Source organism: Triticum urartu, chromosome 3 (genome assembly GCF_003073215.2).
Source record: "Triticum urartu cultivar G1812 chromosome 3, Tu2.1, whole genome shotgun sequence".
NCBI lineage: Eukaryota > Viridiplantae > Streptophyta > Magnoliopsida > Poales > Poaceae > Triticum > Triticum urartu.
Window position 1 is genome coordinate 701,152,442 of NC_053024.1, and position 26,494 is coordinate 701,178,935.

The following is a 26,494-nucleotide window of genomic DNA, read 5'->3' on the forward strand; positions in this document are numbered from 1 at the left end:
AAGGCACCCAAGCCCAACCCCGACACCGGGGAGACCGGCGCCGCAGCAGCAGGAGACCCCGCCCGGCGTCGTCCGTGTCGTCCGGCCGCCCCGTCCCGGCAACGGGGGGAACGGGTGCGCTCTCTATGCACCTCCATGCGGGTCTTCCGGGCACGGCCATCGCGCCCGCGCACATCTCTTCCACCGCCCCCATGCCAGTCGTCGTCGGAGTCGTCTCCGTCGTCGCGGCGCCAATGCAGCTGGCGTGGGTGGTTGTCGGTCCCCTGCCCACGGCGGTGAGGCGCAGCAGCCCGGGAGGGGATGATCATACCGGGTGCAGCCAGCGTCGCCCCGAGCGGCGGGGGAACGCTGTCGACAGAGCCCCGGTTCCATACCAGGTCCGACCGAGGCGGGCTGAACGGGGCGGCGCGGCTGTCGGTGACGTAGCAATCCAGTGGGGCGTTGGCATGGTCTTCCACCGCATCCAGATGGACCAGCACGCGGAAGCACTACAACAAAATAGGCATGTAATGACGTTTTCGTGTTGACGCTTGTATATACATCTCATTATTCAAAATCACTTTGTGCATAGGGACGATTTATGAGGCGCAAAGGACATCGTCCCTTGATTCCAATTAAAAAAAAGATCCCGGTGGTTCAGAATATCTTGCTCCACCACCATCACCATAATCCCCCATCGTGCGAGATGTCCCAAGAAAGTAGTAACTACCATGTAAAAGGGTGCGATTTCTAGCCTAAACCTAGCACCGCCATGCCACACCGCCGCCTCTGCCAAGATCCTGCTCCTCCTCACCTCAGAGGCTCAGACTCGCTGTAGCAGGTTCACCCCCCTCGTCCGTCGGCATCCAACAGCAGGCCCGGGGACGCCGGCCTCCAGGCGGCGGCCCAGCCCCACTCCGGCCGCCTCGACCTGCAGCTCCGGCACACGGTGCACTCCGGCTGAAAGGGAAGATGACAGGTGGCGGAGTGGGCAACAGATCCGAACTGGACATCGCACCTTCTCCTGCTGAGATCGTAGTGACATACGACCCGACAGGAAACATGGTAGAAGATGAACAAGATCGACGAGGAGGACAAAAAGTATTGATCAGTTAGGCACTCTTTTATTTGTATGTTCGCTGTCCTTGTCGTTCATACTAAGATTGAGATCCACCTTTCTGTATGTTGCTATTTTACTTGGTCGCCCACTGCATCAATGTTACTCCTGTGACGACTCCCACCCGGCCCTCCATTTGCTCGCCGGCATCCTCTGTCTCTAAGAACCCGACGTCTTGCAACCAAAAAATCCTCCAAGTGTCCTCCGCCATGTGAAGCTCGTTTCCATCAGGTAGGCTGACCTCTTGCTTGCCACTGTCGACCAGCAGCAAGGCGGCAAGTTCATTTATATGTGAGTCGATCTACTTTTTTATTTTAGTTTTTCTATCAATTCGTTCCAAGTAAGAATTGGAGCTGCTCCCATGATGCGTACTTAAGTGTGGAGGAGAATCTTGACATTGTAATTTAGATTATCCTATTAAGATAGGACAACGCTGCTTTGCCGGGTTTTTTTTTCTGAACTCTCGTCTGTTTACTGATTAAACATTTAGACTACTACAATTTAAAGTCGATCTTACACATAGCTTTCTTCGTTGTTTGCTCCCAAATTATTGGCACTCACGTATGCAGGTTCTTGATAAAAAGCCTCTGAGAATATCCTGATAGAATAAGATGGTCAGTGTTCTTAACACATTTTCTTTTTCATGCAGTTAATAATGCTCGTGTATCAACTATCAAATCACCTTCACCCTCCTCCCCTCCCATAACTAAAATTAAGAGCTTTGCACCCACGTTCTAACATTTCTTAGAATTAATATGGCTTCTACTCTAAACGGAGAGATCAACACATACATGCAGTTTCTCACCTGCAGAAACTTTTCTCCTGTTATCTGATAAAGAGCACCGTGGATGGATATATTATCATGTTTGATAAGATTTAATCACGTGTGTTGCACTATGTCTAGAGCAGCTAAATGGTATCATGCTCGCTTAAATACGTAGATATTGTGTTAGACTGAAAATAATTAATATGAACTACCATGAGAATTCAGTATTTTTTATGGTAACCCGCCCCCTTAATAAGTAGAGCTAGTATTAAGGCTTAGAGATTATCAGTGTCAACAACCATTAGAATTCAGTCCCTGTATGTTAAGCTGCTGTTATTTCTTTACAATATATGTGCTTCGTATGGTAATACTTACTTAGTTAATTGTTATTTTTCTAACAAATACACTTCAAGCATTCTCACCTTGGCCAATCTATCGATGACATAATCATTTTCTTCTTAATACATTATGGCCCTGTTCGGAACTTCCCCACTCCGCGGAGTTGGGGAGCTGGGTTTTGGCAACTCCGGCAATTTAGGCTAAAGTGTGTTCCCCTCCGGGAGCGGAGTTAAAGGAGTGGAGAGAAACCGAACGCAGCCTATGTATCTATATTTCATATGGGCACATGAAATCTACACGGCTAGATTGAAATTCTGAAGTGCATGTTTACTCATGTGGTATATGTAATACCGTTCTTCTCTATTCTTATGGCTGTATGTTCAGCAAATGAAAACTTACTGATAGAAGTTCCAGTAAATTTATGTATATCTCATTGGGCTTTCTTGGCAGAAAAACTTCTATGTGCGGATTTTGAAGGCAGTTGCCACAAGGATGAACTAGAGAAGCAGAGAAAGCAAGGAACCATTGTTCCATTATCAGCATGTAGAAACAAAAAATCATATAGATATGTTTCACCTACTTTGTGACATGTAATTGTTCATAGGTGATGTGTCTACAATTAAGTTTGTAAGCTACTACTACTCTCAGTGATACAATGTTATTATTTTGTGCCATGCCATACAATTTTTGAATATTTTCTGATATGTAAATGAGAATCCAAGTATTTCATAGGAGCAAGTAATTCTATTAAGCGCAGTTGATTAAAAAATTACACAATAGAAAGAGGATATATGAAGTTGCATCTAGCATGAATTTATCAAAGCATCCCTAGGGGCATAAAGATTCTCTCAAAACACCTCGTATCCACGCTGACACACGTTTTTAGGACGCTCTTAAAACGTTTCATATCCATGTTGACACGCTTTATAAGGATGCTCCTAAACGTCTCATTTCTGTGTAGACACGCTTCCTCCACGTCTCAATTGTCTTTGAGATGGTGCGTGAGGAGACGCTCCTAGGACGCTTTAATGAGCGACTCTAAAATCAGCTAGAGATGATTTAGTGCGTCTTTAACGCCTACATTTAGCGTCTCTGCGTGGCATTTTTGTTGTAGTGAAGGTGGCGCCTCTCTTGCAACCGGACGGCCTGGCCTCGTTGGCGAAGACTTGAAGACCGTCGGACGGCCTCGTGGTGAAAGTGAGCCAAATGATCTTCGGGATCAGGTTTGGGTCTGCCGTCCACGCCCAAAGGTCGAGCGTCTCCGAGTTGGTCCTGAGCGCGGAGTTGTCTTCAAGACGGTCGAGGGAGCAACATCGGGCGATGATGCGTTCGGTGACGAACGGGGTCCAGGCATAGTCCGGCACATTTTCGAGGCAGAGGCGCACCCGGTAGTTGAGCGTCGCACCAAGCGCCCGCTCCAGCGGCCGCCATGGGCGGATGTGGACGATGCCACCGCCGGCGCGCACCCGCCCCACGGCGAGGGCCTCGTCACAATGCGCCTTGTGGTTGAACTTGACGAGGAACTCGACGGGGTGGTACGGAGTAACGGCCACGTCCGCGTGGCTCAGTGTCGGTGTCAAAACCGGCGGATCTCGGGTTGGGGGTACCGAACTGTGCGTCTAGGCCGGATGGTAACAGGAGACAAGGGACATAATGTTTTACCCAGGTTCGGGCCCTCTTGATGGAGGTAAAACCCTACGTCCTGCTTGATTAATATTGATGATATGGGTAGTACAAGAGTAGATCTACCACGAGATCAAGGAGGCTAAACCCTAAAAGCTAGCCTAAGGTATGATTGTTGTATGATGAAGTTGTCCTACGGACTAAAACCCTCCGGTTTATATAGACACCGGAGAGGGTTAGGGTTACACAAAGTTGGTTACAATGGTAGGAGATCTTTGAATATCCGCGTCGCCAAGCTTGCCTTCCACGCCAAGGAAAGTCCCATCCAGACACGGGACGGAGTCTTCAATCTTGTATCTTCATAGTCCTGGAGTTCGGCTGAAGGTATAGTCCGGCTACCCGAACACCCCCTAATCCAGGACTCCCTCAGTAGCCCCTGAACCAGGCTTCAATGACGACGAGTCCGGCGCGCAGATTGTCTTCGGCATTGCAAGGCGGGTTCCTCCTCCAAATTCTTCATAAAAGTTTTGTAAACACCAAGAGTGGTGTCCGGCTCTGCAAAATAATTTTCCACGTATTGCCATAGAGAGAATAATATTAACACCAATCTAATCCGCTGACGTATTCCGCAGCGTGACATCACACTATGGCTAAGCCTTTATTCAAATCGTCTTCACTTCTCCACCTCAGCGTGTTTTGCGAGGCGGTTTCCTTGGCACGTCTTGTCAAAGCAGAGATCGTGTCCCCTTTGTTTACGGGATTCTCGTTAATACGGACGTGGGTAACCCAACCGCGCCACTTATCACGGCTCTTGGGAGGCAAGCGAGTTTTACTAGGCTGGTGGGGACGCATAGTCGCATCCGCCCATATAAGGGGATAAGGATCCACCTTTTTACCTACACCTTCTTCCTCCTTTGCCTATCCATCTTCTGCGCACCCGAGCTCCAGCGCCCAAGCCCGCACCTCCTACCTCAACCCTCTCCAACAATGTCCGGAGCGGGAGGCAAGTGGATGGTCTCCTCCGTCACGGAGGGCCATGTCAAAATGTTAAGGAAGGCCGGATACTTGTCCAAAGACATCGTGCACCGGCTTCCCGAGGAGGGGCAGCTTCTCCCCACCCCAAGGCCCCATGAGAGGGTAGTATTTCTTCCCCACTTCCTCCGCGGACTGGGTTATCCTCTCCACCCATTTATCTGCGGGCTCATGTTCTACTATGGCCTATATTTCCACGATCTGGCCCCGAACTTCATCCTCAATATCTCGGCATTTATCATCGTGTGCGAGGATTTCCTCTGCATTCGCCCCCATTTCGGCCTCTGGCTCAAGACCTTCAACGTCAAGCCAAAGGTGGTGCGCGGCAACCAGGCGGAGTGCGGAGGTGCCATGGCGGGCAAAATTGCCGATGTCCTATGGCTCGAGGGCTCCTTTGTGGAGACCTTGAAGGGGTGGCAGTTAGGGTGGTTTTACATCACCGAGGCACGCGATCCGAAGTGGATCGCAGCCCCTGAATTCCGATCCGGACCCCCTACGCGGCTCACGTCCTGGAAGGAGATGAGCTTGTCATGGGGCGACGAAGAAGAGTTGACCGGACTGCAAAAATGCATCCAGTCCCTGGTGAACAAGCAACTCAAGCTTGTCAACGTAATCCAGGTCATGCTCGTCCGCCGGATCCTTCCGTGTCAAGAACGGGACTTCAATTTGTGGGAGTTCAACCCGGCGCAGCACCGCACTCTGAGCAGGCTCTTCGACATGACGTACGAAGATGTCTGGAGGGGGCTAACCAAAGGCGCCGAGGCTCCCACATCCTCCTCTGAAGACCGCGGATTCAGCTTGCAGCGTCCTGCTGGCGAGGTAAGATATTTCCATCTTTTATAGGATGTTATGTTTTTTCATAGTTTGACTCTATGCGGGATCTAAACTCCCTCACCTTTGACAGGATTGGCAAGAGAAGTATGGACAGATTAACTGTCCGGCTCCCTTGCCCGAAGACCCAGCCCCTGCTCTCCTAGAGTAGCTGCTGGTTCCGGCACCTTATGTGGTGCCAGAGAAGAAGGCCAAGAAGAAGAAGGCCACGGGGACTCGAAAGAGTTCCCGGCATATGGTGGTGTCGGACTCGTCATCCGACGAGTCCGAGGCGCACTCCTCCCGTGAAGGCGAGGAGGAGGAAGAAGAAACCTCTCCCCCTCCAGCTTGGGGAGGAAAGAAGAGGGAGGACGCCCCAGTAGGGGAGGCCGAAGGGTCCAAGAAGAGGAAAACCCCTCCGCCGGACTATGTCCCCGACGCCGATGAGGACGAAGGGGAGTGGCCGGACAGGGCCAAGCGTCCGGCGAGATCGTAAGTGTTCGGATACCAGAGTAACTCATGATATTCCTTTTGTTACACAGCTTTCCCTAATGTTAGATATGAACATGCAGTCCGCCCAAGGACGGGCTCGACGAGTCGTCGAGTGGCTCCCTGGATTCATCGGATGTGAATTCAGTTCCGGCCGCTGCTTCCCCCTGTGCTGCGGATGACGCCGAAGTGGCGTCGCAACCAGCTCCGGGGCGAGAGGAGGTGGTCCGGGAGGAGCCGCGAGGCGACCTCCCGGACTCCAGGAGTGAAGGGGACAAGACCCCCCTGGGCCCCAAGTCCGTCTTTAAGCCAGACATTGCGCCGGAATCATCAACGGTTCCGGACCGCGGTAGGCGAACTCCTGCCAAGAGGATCAAGCCTACTGAGTCGGCGTCCTCCGTCCAACCGGAGGCGCAGGACAATCTGCTGGAGGAGCTTAAGGGCGCCTCCATCGACGAGGAGCACCGTGCCATTATGAGTACGGTGGTCCAGAAGGTTCGGTCCGCCATAAACGGACTAAATGAAGCTTGCTAGCCTTCTAACAGGCTTCGAGGTAAGTAAAAATATGTAAAAATATTACCGTATAGACAGTAGCCCCTGATGCTCTGTTTGGCGTTCTGAAAGAAAAGCCGAATAGAGGATCTATTAAATATCGCAGGAGTCTAACTAAAAAGGAGTCAATATATGTATGCAGGCTTCGCTGCTGGCCACCGTCGCACTGACTGCGGAGGTGGGTGCCCTGAAGCAGGGCCTCGAGCGGACCGAGCAAGAGCTCGGCCTTGCCAAACGGCAGCTCGAGGAGAAAGAAGGTAAGAGATACCTTATAGGAAAAATGCCTACAAGAAGGCGCAGTTGCAATAAATGACAGGAGTATACTGCTTATTGTAGGGGCCACAACTGAGGTGGCGACCCTCAAGCAGGCGCTGTCCGAGGCCGAGAAGAAAGTGGCACGGAGCGCGCCGAGCGGGAGAAATTTGAGGCGCAGGTCGGCGAGGTGCGGCAAGAGCTTCAGGTTCTCATTCAAAAACATGAGAGTTTGGAGTTCGACTCGAAGACGCGAGCTTCCGAGCTTGCTGCGGCCCTTAAAACTGCCAAATCTGCCCAGGCCGAAGCCCAGAATGCCCTCCAGGAATTGGATGCGGTGAAAAAGATAGCGGCGGGTAAGGCATTCTATATGCAAAGCAGACATATAAAAGTAAACTACTTGTTACTTACCCGAATCCGGAGCTCTCCAGGGGCATTCGCAGATCTTCCCCGCAGCGTGTCCGATGCCACCACATTCTACCGAGCCGAGGAAGGCAGCTCGATGGAGAAGGTGTTCTGGTCTCAGTACGCTGAGGCTGGACACCCTGTGCCCTTGAGCGACCAGCTGAAGCAGCTGGTCGAGCTCCACAAGGAGGCCGAACAGGCCCTGAAGGGCTTCATAGTTCGGCTGTGGCCTGGAGAGGCCCTGCCTGGGAGCTACTTCAGACTGGTGCGGCGGCTGGTGGAGGCTTGTCCAAGGCTTGAGGTCATCAAGCGCTCCGTCTGCATTGAAGGTGCCCGTAGGGCCCTTGCCCGTGCAAAGGTGCACTGGGGTAAGCTGGACGGTGAGAAGCTTGTGAAGGACGGGCCGCCGCAGGGGAAGGAGCATCGCAAGCCCGAGAACTATTACAAGGATGTTCTTGCTGGTGCCCGCCTTGTGGCGGATGAATGTACCAAGGACGTAATTTTTGAATGAACTCGCTCGTGTTATCCTGTGCACTGAAAACTTGTTCATATGCGCTAAGCAATGCTTGAATTTAAAATATTACTTTCTGTGCGGCCGTTTATCAAAAAATTGAGAGATGGCCAGTCGTCGGCTTCTGCCCCCATGCCACTAGTGCTGGGGTGTTCGGGATAAACCTGAGCGCTCTTTTTCCCATGATTGGGTCCGTCGAGGGAGGCGGTCAGCACAACGAACAAGGCAATCGGACTATAATGCTTGAACACTCTCACTTAGCCATAGAACTCTATAATTTTAAATTTCGGCGAAGCCCCTAGTATTCGGAAGACCGAGTTCGGGGCGCTATCCACGCCTTGGCTGGACAAAGCCGGTTCCTCGCTCGAAGCGGCATAAGCCTTTAAGGACTCGAAAAACCTCTCGAACAGCGACCAGTCTCTCGCCTCATCATGACAGTCAGTTTTAGCTTTCTCCACTGAGGTGCTCGGCCCAGCTCAACTGGGGCACAATCACAGTGGTTCTCCTAGTGCTACCTTAGCCGATATAGCGGAACGTAAGGCACCAAAACATAGGAGCCGAGCAAACCCAACTATTGACACAAATCATGATTCGGAGCCGATGCATATAATGCTATAAGTTCGGGGTGCCGCACTTGTGAAAGTGGACAGACTTCTCACACCATATTGATGGGTACTGAAGCCCCTGGCGTATTTTGTCGTACCACAGTGTACGGATGCAACATGTTATTAATAAACATATATATAAAAAGAGAGTAATGCAAAAAATAGACAAAAAAGCTATGCATTGTTTATAGAAAGGCTGCTATGAAAGCGGAACGATACAAATAGTGCGATAAGCAAAATAAATTGGACTATTTAACATGTCCTGGCCAGGGGCTGGCCGCGGAATTGTATTAAAAAACAGCTATACTGCTCGCAATAGAGACCACCTTGGAGTTCCATAATGCGGCGTGGCTTGTCTGCTTCCCTGGATCTTGCATCGTTTGTGCGGCAGTTGAATTGCCGAACGGGTCGTCCGAAGTATGGAGTCCTGAGAGTAAGAAAAAAAAGAAGGAATCCGGCAGCCCCTGGTGCGGTTTAAGCCGTATTTCGGGCATGCCGGGATAGTGCCCCTTCCCCTGTGCCCATGGTATTTCAAGAGCGTAGTTATGTACGCGAAGCACTGGTTTCGCTATATCGCGAGGGCTAGGGTTGGGGCCGCATTGCTACGCTAGCTCGGAACGTGCCAGGCGGTCTTGTTGTAGGGTACTCCGGGCGCGCTTGACAGTGTCCGGCTTTTTGAAGGCCGAACTGGAGAACTGCCTAGAGAGGCTGCTTTGTACTTCTGCTGCGAGCATTGCCGTGTGCTCCTCTGTTCGGAGGGAGCGTTCAGTGTTCCCATTGACCATGATTACTCCTCTAGGGCCTGGCATCTTGAGATTGAGGTATGCATAGTGCGGTACCACGTTGAATTTTGCGAATGTGGTTCGCCCGAGCAGTGCGTGATAGCCACTACAGAACGGGACTATGTCGAAGATTAACTCCTCGCTTCGGAAGTTATCCGGAGATCCGAAGACCACTTCCAGTGTAACTGAGCCTGTACAGTTGGCTTCTACACCTGGTATGACGCCTTTAAAGGTCGTTTTGGTGGGCTTGATCCTCGAGGGATCTATGCCCATCTTTCGCCCTGTATCCTGGTAAAGCAGGTTCAGGCTGCTGCCGCCGTCCATGAGGACTCTTGTGAGATGAAATCCGTCAATGATTGGGTCTAGAACCAATGCGGCGAAGCCGCCGTGACGGATGCTAGTGGGGTGGTCCCTTCGATCAAAGGTGATCGGGTAGGAGGACCATGGGTTGAACTTTGGGGCGACCGGCTCCATCGCATATACGTCCCGTAGCGCACGCTTCCGCTCCATCTTGGGGATGTGGGTTGCGTATATCATGTTCACCGTCTGCACTTGCGGGGGAAATCCCTTCTGTCCACTGTTGTTCGGCGGCCTGGGCTCCTCCTCGTCGTCGCTATGCAGCCCCTTGTCTTTGTTTTCGGCTCTTAACTTGCCTGCCTGCTTGAACACCCAACAATCCCTGTTGGTGTGATTGGCTGGCTTTTCGGGGGTGCCATGTTTCTGGCACAAGCGGTCGAGTATTCGGTCCAAACTGGACGGGCCCTGAGTTTTTCTTTTGAATGGTTTTTTCCGTTGACCGGATTTGTAGCCTCGGAATCCGGCATTAACTGCCGTATCCTCGTTGCTGTCGCTGTTAACACGACGCTTTTGCTTGTTCCGACGCGACCTGTCACTTTTGTCCTTGGTATTCGAATTACCAGTGTTCTTGGTTAAGTTGTTACTGCGAGCTAGCCAGCTGTCTTCTCCCGCGCAAAAGCGGGTCATGAGTGTCGTGAGGGCTGCCATAGATTTCGGCTTTTCCTATCCCAGGTGCCGGGCCAGCCACTCGTCACGGATATTATGCTTGAAGGCCTCTAAGGCCTCTGCGTCCGGACAGTCGACTATCTGGTTTTTCTTTGTTAGGAACCGTCTCCAGAATTGCCTGGACGATTCTTCTGGCTGCTGAATTATGTGGCTTAGGTCATCGGCGTCCGGTGGTCGCACATAAGTGCCCTGGAAGTTGTCAAGGAATGCGGCTTCCAGGTCCTCCCAAGAACCGATTGAGTTTGCTGGCAAGCTGTTAAGCCAATGCCGGGCTGGTCCCTTAAGTTTGAGTGGCAGGTATTTGATGGCGTGTAGATCATCGCCGCGGGCCATGTGGATATGAAGGAGATAATCCTCGATCCATACGGCAGGATCTGTTGTGCCATCGTACGATTCGATGTTTACGGGTTCGAAGCCCTCGGGGATTTTATGATCCATTACTTCATCTGTGAAGCATAGTGGGTGTGCGGCGCCTCTGTATTGTGCTATATCATGATGCAGCTCGAAGGAGCTTTGTCTGTTGAGTTCGGCCCGGCCGGATTCATTGCGTCCGGAGTGACGATCACCGTCACGTGCCGTGGGGCGCCTGCGCGATCCGTAGATCGATCTTGTTTGCCTTGCCTTGTCCTCCAGGATGTCGAGCAGGTCGGGCGCATTTTCCCGTGCCTTAGTATGCTTGACGCGGTGCCGGGGCATGGCTTGAGTGGCGGGCCAAGAGGCCTCTCTGTCGCGGCCACGAGGTGGCCGGTCGGCCATGTCATGCGCTGGTGATGTAGGTGCTTCCTCTTCTAGTCGGGGTAGCAGCTTGCGCTTTGGGTAACTTTTGGAGGGGCGTTCGAGTTCGTACTCTTCGGCCGCAAGGACTTCAGTCCATCTGTCAGCTAGCAAATCCTAATCAGCTCTATGCTGTTGCCGCTTTTTCTTGAGGCTGCTTGCCATGGCCATGAGCCTGCGTTTAAAACGCTCTTGTTCGGCAAGATCCTCTGGCACGACGAACTCGTCGTCGTCGAGGCTTGCCTCGTCTTCGTAGGGAGGCGTATAATTATCGTCCTCAACCTCTTGGTCTGCCGCCCTCTCGTGAGGGCTGGCTTCTCTGTTCTCCTGTGCTGAATTTTGCTGGAGGGGGTGTTCTTCGGCGCTATCCGGAGTAGTATTATCTCCCGTGCCGGAATCATCATTTTTGCTTTGGCGGGATTTAGAGTGGCGCCGCTGATGCCGGCGCTTGGGCTGTTTCTTAGAGGTATCGTCCACCGCTGTTCCATCACCATCTCCATCCTTTGGAGTGTCCACCATATATATGTCATATGACGAGGTGGCCTTCCAACGCCCTACAGGTGCTGGTTCTTGTTCGTCTCCTGCATCGTCGTCCATGCCGTCGATGTCTTCGGAGTCGAAGTCAAGCATGTCGGTTAAGTCGTCGACAGTGGCTACGAAGTGGGTGGTGGGTGGGTTTTGAATTTCTTCATCGTCCGTATCCCAACCTTGCTGACCGTAGTCCGGCCAGGGCTCTCCTGATAAAGAGAGAGACTTTAGAGAATTCAGGATGTCGCCGAAGGGCGAGTGCTGAAAGATGTCCGCGGCGGTGAACTCCATTATCGGCGCCCAATCGGATTCGATCGGCGGGGGCGCGGGGGGCTCGGAGTTCGGAGAGGAATCCGGCTCCTCGGAGTCACGGGCCATGCGGAGTGCGGGGCTAGAGTTCGGCTCGATCACCTCTGAGATCGCAGCCCCTGAGGCAGCGTCCAACCGCTGATCCTTGATTGGCGCAGTGGGCTCCGAATCAATGGTCGGAACCGATGCGTGTGCGGCCTCCAAGGCGCTGTTCGGCGGCAGAGCTATATCATGCCCATTGAGACAGTGCGGCACGCTAGGCTGTGGCTCGAATCCGTCGAAGATCAAGTCCCCGCGGATGTCAGCCGTGTAGTTTAGGCTTGCAAACCTAACCTGATGGCCAGGGGCGTAACTTTCGATCTGCTCAAGGTGACCAAGCGAGTTGGCCCGCAGTGCGAAGCCGCCGAAGACGAAGATCTGTCCGGGGAGAAAAGTCTCACCCTGGACTGCATCGTGGTTGATGATTGAAGAAGCCATCGGGCCTGAAAGTGACGACACAGAGGAACTCTCAATGAAAGCACCAATGTCGGTGTCAAAACCGGCGGATCTCGGGTAGGGGGTCCCGAACTGTGCGTCTAGGCCGGATGGTAATAGGAGACAAGGGACACAATGTTTTACCCAGGTTCGGGCCCTCTTGATGGAGGTAAAACCCTACGTCCTGCTTGATTAATATTGATGATATGGGTAGTACAAGAGTAGATCTACCACGAGATCAAGGAGGCTAAACCCTAAAAGCTAGCCTAAGGTATGATTGTTGTATGATGAAGTTGTCCTACGGACTAAAACCCTCCAGTTTATATAGACACCGGAGAGGGTTAGGGTTACACAAAGTCGGTTACAATGGTAGGAGATCTTTGAATATCCGCGTCGCCAAGCTTGCCTTCCACGCCAAGGAAAGTCCCATCCGGACACGGGACGGAGTCTTCAATCTTGTATCTTTATAGTCCTGGAGTTCGGCTGAAGGTATAGTCCGGCTACCCGAACACCCCCTAATCCAGGACTCCCTCACTCAGCCTGAACTGCTTCCGGATGGCGCGGTCGACATCAAGCGCCTCAAGGCGCCGTGGCGAGTTGACTGACCAGGCGATGGCGGCAGTCTGCTTCCAATCGAGCATGTCACTGTCCATGTCGAAGGAGGACAGGATGATGCAGGAGTCCTCCTCCGGGCGAGCGTCCGGCGCCCCAATACCAGCAGAGGCGCGGGCCATCGCTGGCTGGCGTAAAGTACGATGGGCTGGCGCGGGGGGAGCGGCTACGACGGCGGCCCAGGAACTCGTGCCCGGCGAAGATGGCGATGAGCGAGGGCGATCTACGAGGAAGGGGGGAGCCTGGGTGGTGGAGGCCTTGGCTTGGAGCGCAGCGGGCACTTGCGCTCGGTATGACCGGAGAGCTTGCAGGCCAGGCAGCGGATTGGATCTCTGCAAGCAACGGAGCGATGGTGCTGCGGAGCAAGGCAACGAGAGCGGAGGCCCTCCGTGCGCTTCTTGAAGCGGAGCTGACTCGCCCGACGCTGCTCCTCGAGGTGGCGAGACGCGGGATGGGCAAGGGATGCAACAGGCCGGCTTGAAGGCGCGTCCCGTCGTGGACGGCGCAGGCGGCGCGCAGCAGTCAATCCGGCCTCCTCCCGAGGCGAGGATGGGACGTCGTCCGGTGCGCGTGGACAGCCTAGAGGCACGAAGATGGTCTGGTCGCAGCCGGGCGGGATGATAATGGCTGATCGGAGGCGAGAGGCCACATTGAAGGCGCCGGTCGTCGCAGATGCCGGTGGGCGCGAGGACACCTCGCCTTGAATGCGCTCGGCGCCTTGAATGCAGGCATCGGGGGCCAGAGCGCCATGAAGGCCCGGAGAGGGGGGCAGCAAATCCGGCACCATCTCGCCCGGATCCTCGGACAGGCGCGGCAGCCGCGGAGCGGAGCAGGAGACGTAGGCATGGCCGCAGCGGCCGGATCCGACGCGGAGGCAGCAGACGCAGGCCGGGGGGGGGGGGGGGGCTGGCTCAGATCCGGGGGGGCGCGGGGCGGAACTCCTTATTGGCGACAACATCCTCTGTGGCATCGCGTCCGCCCTCCGAGGGCGTTCGAGGCCGATTGGAGCCGCGCGTTGCGCTGGCGTGGAGGCCTTTTATTTTTTTCCGAGAGTACGGCATACCTTAAACAGTAGCTTTTGTGAACCAGACATCAGAACAACCAAATTTTCTGCAGCAGAAAAAAAGAGACACATGACATTATTTTCAAATATTTTCTGTTTAGCAGTCTATGTCCAATCGATCTCTAAACCAGTGCCATCATGTGATGAATAAACATGCACGTATGCACCCTCTAAACCAACAAAAAAAAACGTCGCCCCCGGTGTTATGGGCAACCTATGTTACACATGAAAAGAGGTGGTCGAAAATGAAAGAAAGTGAATAAACATGGATGTATCCAGAACAATCATGTTGGTTTGAAGTATTGGAGAGATTTCACTTTCTTTCATTTTCGGCTCATTATCCATTTCCCATATCCATCATTTTGAGCTAACATTCGTGATGTGCCATATCAATTAATATTATAGATTTTCCAACTTTTGTATTTCAGTTATCTCCATCCTACCTTTAATGATGTGGGCTAAAAGAATCACAAGTTGGAGCCTACTTCCGAGCCTGGTTGAATACTTTTGGTTTCTTCTTGGCTAGCTTAGAGCAACTCTAGCAGATGCGTCATATTTTCAATCATCAAAATCATTATGGATGTGATCGCTATAAATTCTGAAGGCTCGAGAGTCCACGTGCGAACTCGGAACCACTATAAGAGCATCTACAGCTGCCATGGACAAATCCGACCCCTCAAACGCCAGCGGACGGGCGCGTCCGCGGGCTGACCGGGCACGCCTCATATTTTCCACTCTGCATCCGCATATCTCATATCCGTCACCATATATCTATACAACACACACGATCGGCTGCAAAGGAACACAAGCTCGACTGCAAACGTACATTAACAAAATCCGCCACACTAAAAAGATCATAGTTCGTCATCGGGCAAGTTCTTAAACTTCTACAACTAAAAAAAATATAAACATTAAGGAGGGGGGGGGGGGTCACCACTTCCTCGCATGGCCTTTGCCCTTCCGGTTGCCGGCGCAGTTGTAGTCGTCCGCGGCTGGTGGAGGGTCTTGGTCGTCCGACGAGGAGGTACAGTTGTCGCCGTCGTCGGAGTCGGAGCAGACGATGAGCCCCTACGTCCGACGGACCACCCTGTCCTGCTCCCGCTTCCACCTGGCGACCCGAGCCTTTTCCCATGCTGCCTCCTTCGTCTCGCGCTCCGACTGCTTAATAGCAAGCTGGAGCACCTTGGCGTTCTTCTGTCGAAGGTGGCGAGCATCCATCTCCTCCGTCGCGAGGGACCGGCGGTACACCCATGCGACGAGACGAACGTCCTCATCAGGGTTCGCCTCCATCCCATGGCGACGGTGTGTGGACTGCTCTGCTGCGTCCCTCCCGTGCACTCCCTCGTGGCGTGCAGTGCACACCTTTGATTTCGGAGTGCGCGTGCGACCGACGGCGTGGCCACAAGCACCCACCGCTAGCCACGTGGAGGAGCGGCCGATGGGGGTAGGAGACAGCGCAGGGGTTGTGCGGACTACCCTATCCTGGCGTTGCTGTGTGCGGGCTGGGAGGGTCCAGCTCCGGCGTCCGCACTGTGCTGGGGCGGGAGCTGTGGTGACGCTCCAGATCCAGAGCTTCCGCCAGTCTCCACCTTGGACCACTCCAGTGCAATGCAGAGGACCATCTCATCCTTGTAGTCGAGGTCGAAGCCGGAGTCGCTACCGGAGCTGGTCATCGTAGTGGATGGGATCGGAATCGGAAAGGGAGAGGAGTGGACGGAGCAAGAGAGGGTGAGCTAGGGTTTGGAGCGAGGTGACCGGATTGGGGTTTTCTGTGGGACAACTGTGGGGTCGTTGGTGTGCCGGGCCTATCAGGCGGGCGCACCGGGCATGCCCGGGCGTCCCCATATCCTCCCTATATTTGGGCCGGATATGAGGGGTTCTAGTCAGCCCGGGCATTTGTCCGTGGTTTGAGAGGTTTTGGTTGGGTCGATTTTTTTTGACCGGTCAGTGACCGGACGGGTTGTCCGGGTGTTTGAGACAAGTATGAGAGGCCCGGCTGTAGATGCTCTAAACAAAGCCTTCCAAAATTTGTTGCTGGTGGTACACATTTGTCGTGGGCTAATAAGAACTTTTTCTTCTGCATCTCATCAACAACAATTGATTGAAATTCAAGCTTGCTTTGAACTTGATTTCCACAATTCTTACTAGCATGATTTCAAATAACAAAATCAAAATACAACTAATTTATTGAATCGTAAATATCTAGGGCGGCCTCTTCATTTATTTGGAAGTGACATCAGAGATGAGGTCTTCGTGTTCTTCCACTTCCGCAGTCAGGCGGTCTACGGACACATGTGTGTCATTGTTGCGGGACTAAGCTACAACATTGTATCCCTGCGAGTGCGGATTCCCATTCTACCAAGACCGTAGTGTCATGAAGGCAAGGTAGCGGTGGCGGCGGGGAAGCGCTCCATCCCAAGGGTTGATTCAGCCTGATCGAGCCAATCCTCCTTGACCCACTCAGACCACGACCAGGCCCTCTCACAAAACTTTCTCTCGGCACGGTCCTCTTCGGTCTCGCAGGGGAAAGATCCTGTAGGAGGGCTCCACTTCCCCGACATGGCAGATATGGGTGGTTGTGGCGTCGACGACAAAGTTGGGTGAGTAGTGGCGCCCTGAGGGGGTGGGCCGGTTTATATACTCGCAAAAGGGAATGCTTCGAGAGGAAATGGGGTTAGAATTGCCGGTCATGGTTGGTAAATGGGTGCAACATACATCATTTGTCATTAATGGGTGCTCTTCTCAGTGCAAAAGTTGTTGTGTTATTGCCAGGAGTCAAGGTGGCAGACGTACGAATGAATGCATCATTGGCAGGACTGGATACAGAAGGAAGAAGATGGCATCAAACTTCACTCCTTCGCGAGCGGTTGGGTTTGGTGCCCGCTCCATATCAGAACCCCTCCAGTCAACAAATTTATAGGCTCGCATGCTCGATTTGAAGCGGCCTGCAAGAAGTATGGAGGCCAAGGTCGTTATGGCAATTCTACAAGACTTAATTTTGGGCCTCGAACAAAAAACAACGGTTAGTATTGTGATCGGCGTACATATGACTTGATTTTGCTAGAGCTATCAGATGATCTCATTAAGACCGCCAGTTCTTTGCCATTATTTTTTTCTCATGTCCCCCTTTTTTGAGTAGGCTCCTTTGTTTACACTAATATCTACTCCCTCCGTTCCAAATTACTCGTTGCAGAAATGGATGTATCTAGAACTAAAATACATTTAGATACATCCATACCTGCGACAAGTATTTCGGAATGAAGGGAGTACAATCATTATATTATTTTTTGTGAAACTGCATACATTATAGTTGTCCGTGCTAGTAAAGGAGTTTAAAGGGGAAGTAGAACTTTGAAACTAAGACGATGAAAATGGTCACAAAATCGTACATGTGGTCACGTACAGGTGCCAAATAGTGTTGCACTACCATGGGTCCTCAGTTGTGCCACATGTCAAACATTTCACGAGACGTCACGTTCCGCACATAGGGATCGGGTCGTTGACCAAACAGAAAATCATGTTGGCGTTGTGAACCAGACCATTTACCACTCTACGTACTTTGGGTTGTTAGTTCGGTCAGTTTTATTATATGCTAGCGATGGGCTGAACAATTTTTTCAGTTGGTTTTTTCTTCTTGCAACTACATTAATTTTTACAAATGGTGACGATATTTTTTACAATGTTCTTGAGTTTTAAAAACAATGTACAAAAGTGTTCAATAATTGTAAAATATTACAGAAATTTAACATGTTAATTTTTTTAAAATGTTCACATTTTTTAATGAAAAGGTATTTCAACAAAGCTCACCAATATGAAAATAATTGAAAATTTCAAAATTTAGGTAATTTAAAATAGTTCATGAATTTAAATAATTTATTAAAACTAATGTTCATGAACTAGAAACAAAATTTCCAATTTTAGTTGAAGCATTTAAAATTTAAAAGGTATTCACGAATAAAAAACAGAAAAAGGACGTCTCCCCTCTCCCAAAGTTGTTTGCTACGGCACCAGACGAGCCAAGGACGTCTCCCCTCTCCCGCACAGTAACAGAGGGCGATTTCTGAAATCCCCCCGCCGATCCACCTCACCACCGCAGTCTCGCCGGATCTCTCGCCCTCCGCCGGCCGCTCCGGAGGCGGGAGGGCGGGGGATCCCCGTTTCGCGGTTGTATATAGTGTAGGATCTGTAGGGTTTGCAGCCGGCGGAGCCATGGAGGTGGTGGAGTCCCCGGTGAAGTGTTTGGTGCAGGTCCGCGACCCCTTCGACGGCGGCGCTCGACGGAGCTCCGTGGTCAAGCGCCTGCTTCCTCACCGCTCGCGGATCGGTGGATCCGTGCGGTGCGGTCTTCCCCGACCAGATCCTGTGCGGCGGATCTGGGTTTTGAAGCTGTTGAAGACGGCGGCGTGGTGCATTGGGGCGGAGCCGTTGGTCCAGGGCGTTACCCCTCCGGGGGCGGTGAGTAGGAACTTCCCGGGTGCCTTGGGGATGCTTTCGTCGATCCTTGGCGTGTGGACGAGCAAAGGCAGCGGCGCGTTTCTCTCTCGTTCTGGTCGACGGCGAAGCTGGAGCTCAGGAGGTCTTCGTTGTAATTTCCTTTGTTTCCTGGGTTTTTCTGTAAGAACAATGCATCAATGAAATCGTCTTCTTCTCGCAAAAAAAACAGAAAAAGGAAAGTTTCTAAGAAAAAACTAAAATAAACAGAAAATAAAAATTCAAAATAAAAATGCAAGAGAGAAAGAAAGAAGAACAGAAAAGCCCAAATAAACCAAGACATTCGTAACAACGGAAGCAGGAAACAATACAGTGTCTCGAGTGGGCTGGCCCATGTAATAACGGGAAATGCGTGTTTAGGTTGACACACCCAGCCTTACATGCGAAATATTTACCCCTCTTCACACGGCTCACAATTGCATTTAATTTTTCTAGAGGAATTAAATTTCATCAACTCATTTTTTTAAGGCATGCAAGCTGTGGCAGACATTCTAGAAGTCTTGGCTGCCCACCTGCCCCACCAGCCAATAAGAACAAATGTACCGCTTGCCAATTGGCCAACATATTTAGGAATGAAATTGAATCAGCCCATTACCACAGTCTTCTAAAGAAAAAAAAAATCCCAAAACTCCGCCACTGCATGCAAGCATTAAATATTACTTACCCAATTTCAAATTAATTAAAGATCTAGATATATTCCAAGTTAAACTTTTGACAAAATCTACAGAAACATGTGCTAAAATATGCACCATCAAATATATGCAATACGGACATGTATTTAGAATATCATGTTGTAGATGATGATACAATTTTTGGTCATTTTTTTTCAATTAGGATGAATTTACATTTTTAATTAATTTAAAATAGAGGGAGTGTGTAGAATATTCTATGTTTATTTTTTCAAGGTCACACACCAACATGTGTTTGTCAATTTCTATATGCAAGTATCTATCAATATCTTTATGAAGGAGTGGTGGACCCTGGCCCTTGCCGGTGGGAGGGATCTTGCCCCATCTGGTGTTTTTGTGAGTTTGCTTAGGTTTGTGTCTTGCTCAGAAAGACCATGACGGTGTCACTCTGAAGATGGAATAAGTTTGTCCCTGCCTAGCGCCCATTTTGGCAGATGCATCTAGCATCATCAAAGGGCATGTGGTGGTGTGTTTCTGGCAGATCTCATGAGTTTCAATCGGTGCTAGTGTTTGGTGGATCTACATGGATCCGGTCTGTGTTCATCTTCGTTCGTGTGTCTTTATGTTGGATCCTTTCAATCTATAGTTCTTTTCATAGGCGATGTTTACTGTTCTGGTGCGTTGATCCTGTGGGGCCTTAATACCATGACTTTCCGACTGTCTAATAAAACATGTTTGGCCTGACTCCGGTGAGGAAGGGACGATGACGACGGCGCCCCTTTGGCTCACTCCAATGCTGACATGGCAGCACTAATAGATCAAAAGTTTTATCGCAAAAAAGATACCACATGGGAAATGCCGTAAAGCTATCTTCAAGATCGAAATAAATTCCAATTATATCTAAGATGATGCCGAGAGCTAATTAAGTGAAGTTTCCATTTGTGCCACAATACCATTATACCTTCTTTGATCAGATAACGCATTCACCGTCCAGCACCTCGTTAATTGAAATCTCACAAATGAATTTTGCAATCACGAACAAAAGGCACCATTTAATATCACTTGGTCTCAACCCATACAACAATGGGACTACATGAATTGGCAAGATGGCATGGGGTTGCAAAACAAGCAGCGACAGCCGCATGCATCATCAATCCTACGAAGAAAGAAGGGAACATTAAGCAACATGATCGAAGAGGAAGACTCGGGTGGCGACACTTGTGTCGATCTTGCAGTCGAGCCTCAATTACACTTCGGGCTAGAGGAGAAAGCGTCGACCGGGAATGACTTGGATATCATCCCGGCGTGCAGCCTAAGCTCATCCCCATCGCGGCCGACCTCCTTTATGCTGACCCACGCAATAAAGACCTTCACCTCAATGCCTTTGAGGCCGCTGATCGTGTCATTTTTTATGTTCCCGGTGACCCGAGTGTTGTAGTGGACGTCGTACTGGCTGTCGATACGTAATTTGCATTCATCGGAGAAGTGTACCGCAAAGGAGCCGTCCAGTCGGAGTTCATAGTCATGCACTCCCTCCGGGAGGATGCCCGGTGGGAAGCCATATCGCCCTAGCATTTCGTACGCCATCGGCTTGTCTGCGGGGGCTGGGGCCTTGACCAGGGTGGCGGCGGTGGCAGTGACGAGTATGGCTACTATTGCCACGAGGAGGAGGGTAGTATGCCTCGCCATTGTTGGTGCTCTAGCTCAGGTTGACAACTAAAGCTTTGCCGATATATTTTTGCGAAAGCATCGAAAGATGCAGACTATGTATAGAGATAAATCTATAGTAATTTTAAAAATATTAGTTTTACTATCCAAGTTTGTATTTTACTATATTTTTAGAAAAATCACTATATTTTATATATTGCGTTACTACATTTTGTATGTATCGTTACTGGGGTGTAGAATAAGCTATTCTACACTCACACTTAGTATAGCATATATTTACACACATATATATACACACACCCCAGTAACTATACACATATATACACACATACACACACACACACACACAGAGATATATATATATATATATATCCACTTATAAGAGATATATATGCTCATTAATTTTTCAAATCGTACTAACAACATAAACATTTAATTCCCTCCAAGAAGATCTTTACATTCATTGAGGTGGAATTGAATATGTATCGTATTTTAGCAGAAATCGAGTTTCTACTTTAATAACATTCACCAAGTTCTTCTCAAAGGCCATAATGGCAATTATTATTTATCTTGGCGCGCAAATACCTTTTGAATCTTGCAAGGCGACCTATTCCCTAGGAAAACTTGGCATGTGGCCTCTACCGACTACCGGCAATGTATAGCGCATGACACCCAACGTGTACACTGGTGAAACTATTTTTTATCAGATAGATTAACACCAAAATTCTAAATTAAAAAAATATCCATCAATAAACTAGCACAATTCAAAAATAAAACTCACCCAAATAGCTTTGCACAAAACACATATCTTTTTAGCTTAATAAAGTCTGCTAAGTGATTTTACAAGGAAAAAAGAGGGCTCACATATGATTTTCATCTTCAAAATAATTGGAGGAACAAAGTAACAGAGATCATATCAACCTATAATAACTGATGTAGTTTTTTATAGCATATTCTATAATCAACACTTAACACCATTATGTAGGTAGGCTAGATCAGACGACCACCCATGCCGTGAGGGATGGAGAATCCTATCCTCATAATAATTATGTATATTCACCCATGCATTATTAGTAAATAAACATTACATCCAAGATGCTGGTATATACTTGAAAAATATATCCAAGTTGATAGAGTAATTCCATATCAAACTAGTAACATGCACTACTGAGTGATGATGTCCTGTCTAAGGGGCCTCTGATGGCATCAGTTCCCGATCTGGTGGGCTTGTCTGAGTACCGCTTTGTCGGTTCCATCCTGGGCCACTTTGGGCAGGCCATGACGATATACTTGGTGATTCCTCAAAGGCTTGATATACAAGACAAGAAGACAAAGTCTTGGGGAGTTCTACCTCCTTAGACGTAGCCGACCTAGTTGTGGAAACTCGAGGACTCTAGGTATGCTATATATGCTGAGGGTTGGGTTTCTCGTAGATCATCTGACAATCTCTCGATACTTTGTACTTTGTATATACCCCAGCGCAATAAAACAAAAGAAGGATGTAGGGTATTATGTCCAATGTGAGAGCCTGAACTTGTAAAAACCCTTATTTCTGTTACCATCTTGACAAATACCATACTAAGGATACCCTACCGAGGAGTCTGCCAGATTTAGCTCTGACAGTGGTGGCCCTTGTAGGTCCTGCTAGGTGAATGTCGTGGCATGTGGGGAGTGCACATGAATGGTCAGATCGGTTCCGCTGCGATCTTCGTGCAGGGCCAATTGTTCGTCTTCTGCAGCGTCACCCTTGTCTCCAACTCAAGTGGTCACCTCGGCCAGGCCGAGGCCTTTTCTCTAGTCCGGGTAATAAGATTCAACAAAATGGAGTACACCCCAGACTGCTGAGGAGGGATGATCTTCTCTGGTTTGGCACCTTGCCAGATCCAGGAGTAGCAGATGCCAGATCTTCAGATCTCGATATCAAGTAAGATCTTGGAGCTGCCTGAAAAGGACGTCGATTTTTTGGCCCATCCACCATCGATCTTGTTTCCAACATCGAATCATGTTGGCCGAAGACATGTAAGGTTGAAAATTGAGTAAAAGGTGGACAAGTGAGTAAAAGATGTGGTGGTGACGACCAAAATGGGTGACTAGTGGCACCCTGAGGGGGTGTATTGCTTTATCTACCCATGAAAGGGCATGCTCCGGCAGGAAACTGGGTGAAAATTGAGGGCGGTGGGTGGGAAATGGGTGTAACATGCGTCATTCACTACTAGGGAAAACCCTACTAGTAGCACTTGAAATATGCATAGCAGTAGCGCTGGGTCCAGCGCTACTGCTACCATGCTACAACTAAGTTTGTAGCAGTAGCGCTGGTACGGACAACGCTACTGGTAAGTATTGTTAGCAGTAGCGCTTCCCTGAACAACGCTACTGATAACTATTTGTAGCGCTTGTTCAGATGAAGCGCTGCTGCTAAGCTAGCGCTTCTAGTAGGTGCTTTCCAGCGCTACTGCTAATACTCTTGCTTTCATAGATTTGCACCCCTCTACGTATTTGTGATGTATTTATACAGGCTCTATACAATAGTTTCATCACATCATACTAAACATACACTATTCTCACATATCATAGGCATACAGTAGTCTCGTCATACCATAATCATCATCATTCAACACAAATATCATCACATCTCAAAAATAGCGATACACAAGTGCGATCATGTCACGTCTCGAATAAGTGCAACTGCATGGTCATGGCACACACACACACACAAGTTTCATCATCTCTATCTAAACCATGATGTAGAAGAGAAGAGCGTTCAGCATGAGCAAGAGCGCGACTATGTAGTACCGACAGTCCTGCCCCTGCTCATGCTGGAGTGTCCACCTCAAGTAACTACTCTCCGCTTCGGCTCTGGTGTCGAACCCTCTGTGGCTAGCACCTGGGTACCTATGCACCTGGGCCTGAGCGGCTGGCTAGTGGCCGTAGACTCCTGGAACCCTCCCAACGTACACGGCATAGTAGTTCTTCGCCATCTTCGATCTATGTACCTGCATCATGAGTTGATGAATTGAACGATAATATGCAACATAATGTACTTAAGAAAACAAAGAGGCATAATTAGCAAAATACAAGCAACCAATAGTAAACATAAATGACAAAGTTCCTCATACCCAAACTAATTAACTAGAGCGATCTACGCTAGTTCAGGACCACGGTTTAGTTACGTCACATAGTTTCGCCGTGCATAAATTTGAAGTTTTGCCATAGAAAGACAGTACTGACACATTGTCATCGACAATCAGTCCTCCATGTCGGCGGTCCGATCTTCATAGTCAGGGAGGAAGCACCCGAGCTTCTTGAAAGGCTTCAGGTCCAGATGTTGAGCGAGTGCAGTGCTTGGACATCTTCTCGCGTGATTGGCCCATGGTAGAACATCCCTATTGGTTCGAGGACCTGCTTCATGATCACTTGGGCAAGTTCACACCGTACGTGATAAAACTCAGCTCTGATTCGATGATTTGGTGTCCTTCCTATGCTTGTGGCCCAGTTGACAATCTCGGCATCGTTGGTAGTAGGTGACATGTGAAGGCGTTGATTATCCCTTCTGTACTCAAGCAGGTGATGCATGAGGTAGAATCCATCAGCCATACTGGTGTGTGGTTACTGGATGCAGCAAAAGTCGGTCTTATGACCGAAAGCCAGCCCGCAATTCCTGTACTTTTTCACCTTGATATATCCACTAGATAGGCTGAAGGTTAACAGGGCATTATCGAGAACACTCTTTATGTGCTTGTAATCCTTTTTCCTGAGGTTCTTCGCTAAGTCCAAGTACATAGCATGGGAGTATTCCGGGGACAGAACGACGAGGACGGCGCCCCCTGATACATCTCCAACGTATCTATAATTTTTGATTGCTCCATGCTATATTATCTACTGTCTTGGACATTATTGGGCTTTATTATACACTTTTATATTATTTTTGGGACTAACCTATTAACCGGAGGCCCAGCCCAGAATTGCCGTTTTTTGCCTACTTTAGGGATTCGAAGATAAGGAATATCAAACGGAGTCCAAACGGAATGAATCCTTCAGGAACGTGATTTTCTCACCGAACATGATCCAGGAGACTTGGACCCTACGTCAAGCAACCAACAGGGAGGCCACGAGGTAGGGGGGCGTGCCTACCCCCCAGGCGCGCCCTCCACCCTCGTGGGCCATCGAGGATAACAAGATGGGTTTTTTTATCATATTGCATGAATTTATCCCTCTACATCATGTCATCTTGCTTAAGTCGTTACTCTGTTCTTATGAACTTAATACTCTAGATGCATGCTAGATAGCAGTCGATGTGTGGAGTAATAGTACTAGATGCAGGCAGGAGTCGGTCTACTTGTCTTGGACGTGATTCCTATATACATGATCATACCTAGATATTTTCATAACTATGCTCAATTCTGTCAATTGCACAATAGTAATTTGTTCACCCACCGTAAAATACCTATGCTCTTGAGAGAAGCCACTAGTGAAACCTATGGCCCCTGGGTCTATCTTCATCATATTAATCTTCCAATACTTAGTTATTTTCATTGCTTTTATTTTACTTTGCATCTTTATCACAAAAATATGAAAAATATTATCTTATCATATCTATCAGATCTCACTCTCGTAAGTGACCGTGTAGGGATTGACAACCCCTTATCGCGTTGGTTGCAAGGATTTATTTGCTTTGTGCCGGTGCGAGGGACTCGCACTTAGCCTCCTACTGGACTGATACCTTGGTTCTCAAAAACTGAGGGAAATACTTACGCTACTTTGCTGCACCACCCTTTCCTCTTCAAGGGAAAACCAACGCAAGTGCTCAAGTGGTAGCACCCCCACTGTGCAAATTAAGTACACCTCAAATTAGCCTCCATGCTTACAAAGGAATGATTAACACTTACGAAAGGATATGTGCCGATGACTTACGTGGGATGGTAAGGCAAGAGAATCACTTCCTTGTCCTTATTAGCGATCATGAATCCGCCGAGGTACTTGCTCGCATAGTCATGGTGCTCTTTGCAAACTGCTAAGAAGCTCTCACGCATATAGTACGGGTCCGCGACACAAATATATTTTATGTTCTACATCCTGATGAAGTAGTTGAGATACAGTGCATACATGCGGATGAACTGGAAATCTAGCTTGGTCATGTGGAACATGTCGTAGATGTAGTAGAATCGCATGATGAACTGATTCGCAGGCCAGTTCTTGATGTACAACTTCCTAGACGGCACCTTAGCCGCTTAAAGCGGGTATCCTGGTTTTTCCGCGATCAGAAGGTTTTTCTCTCTGGCTAGCACATCTTCATGGAGTCTCCTTAGATCATTGTTCAGTATGTGCTCTAGCGCTTTGGCGGGTAGGATCGGCTCGCCAGCGACATGGAAAGGCAACGCACCTTCGAAAGGTATTCTGTCTACCACCCTGGGCTTCAGAGGCGGCTGGCTGCTTGAAGTAGCTATGGCGCCTTTAGGGCCTTTCTTGTCCGGTCTCCTCCTTTGCTTCTTGGCGGGTGGCAGTAGTGAGCCCACCATACCTTCCCTAACCACCACCCCTAGTGTCGTCGGGCTAATCAGTGGACAACCCTCGGGGGGTTGCTGGGTACAGGCGGTGACGGTGTCCTGGACTAGGGGGTACTCAACACGTCATCTCCCGATCTGATAGATTGGGCCGAGGACC

General features: G+C 49.7%; 1 pseudogene; it reads right to left on the minus strand.

The window, feature by feature from the left end:
• Positions 1-304: 304 nt before the first annotated feature.
• LOC125547226 lies at positions 305-13,104 on the minus strand (annotated as a pseudogene).
• Between the last annotated feature and the right edge of the window lie 13,390 nt (positions 13,105-26,494).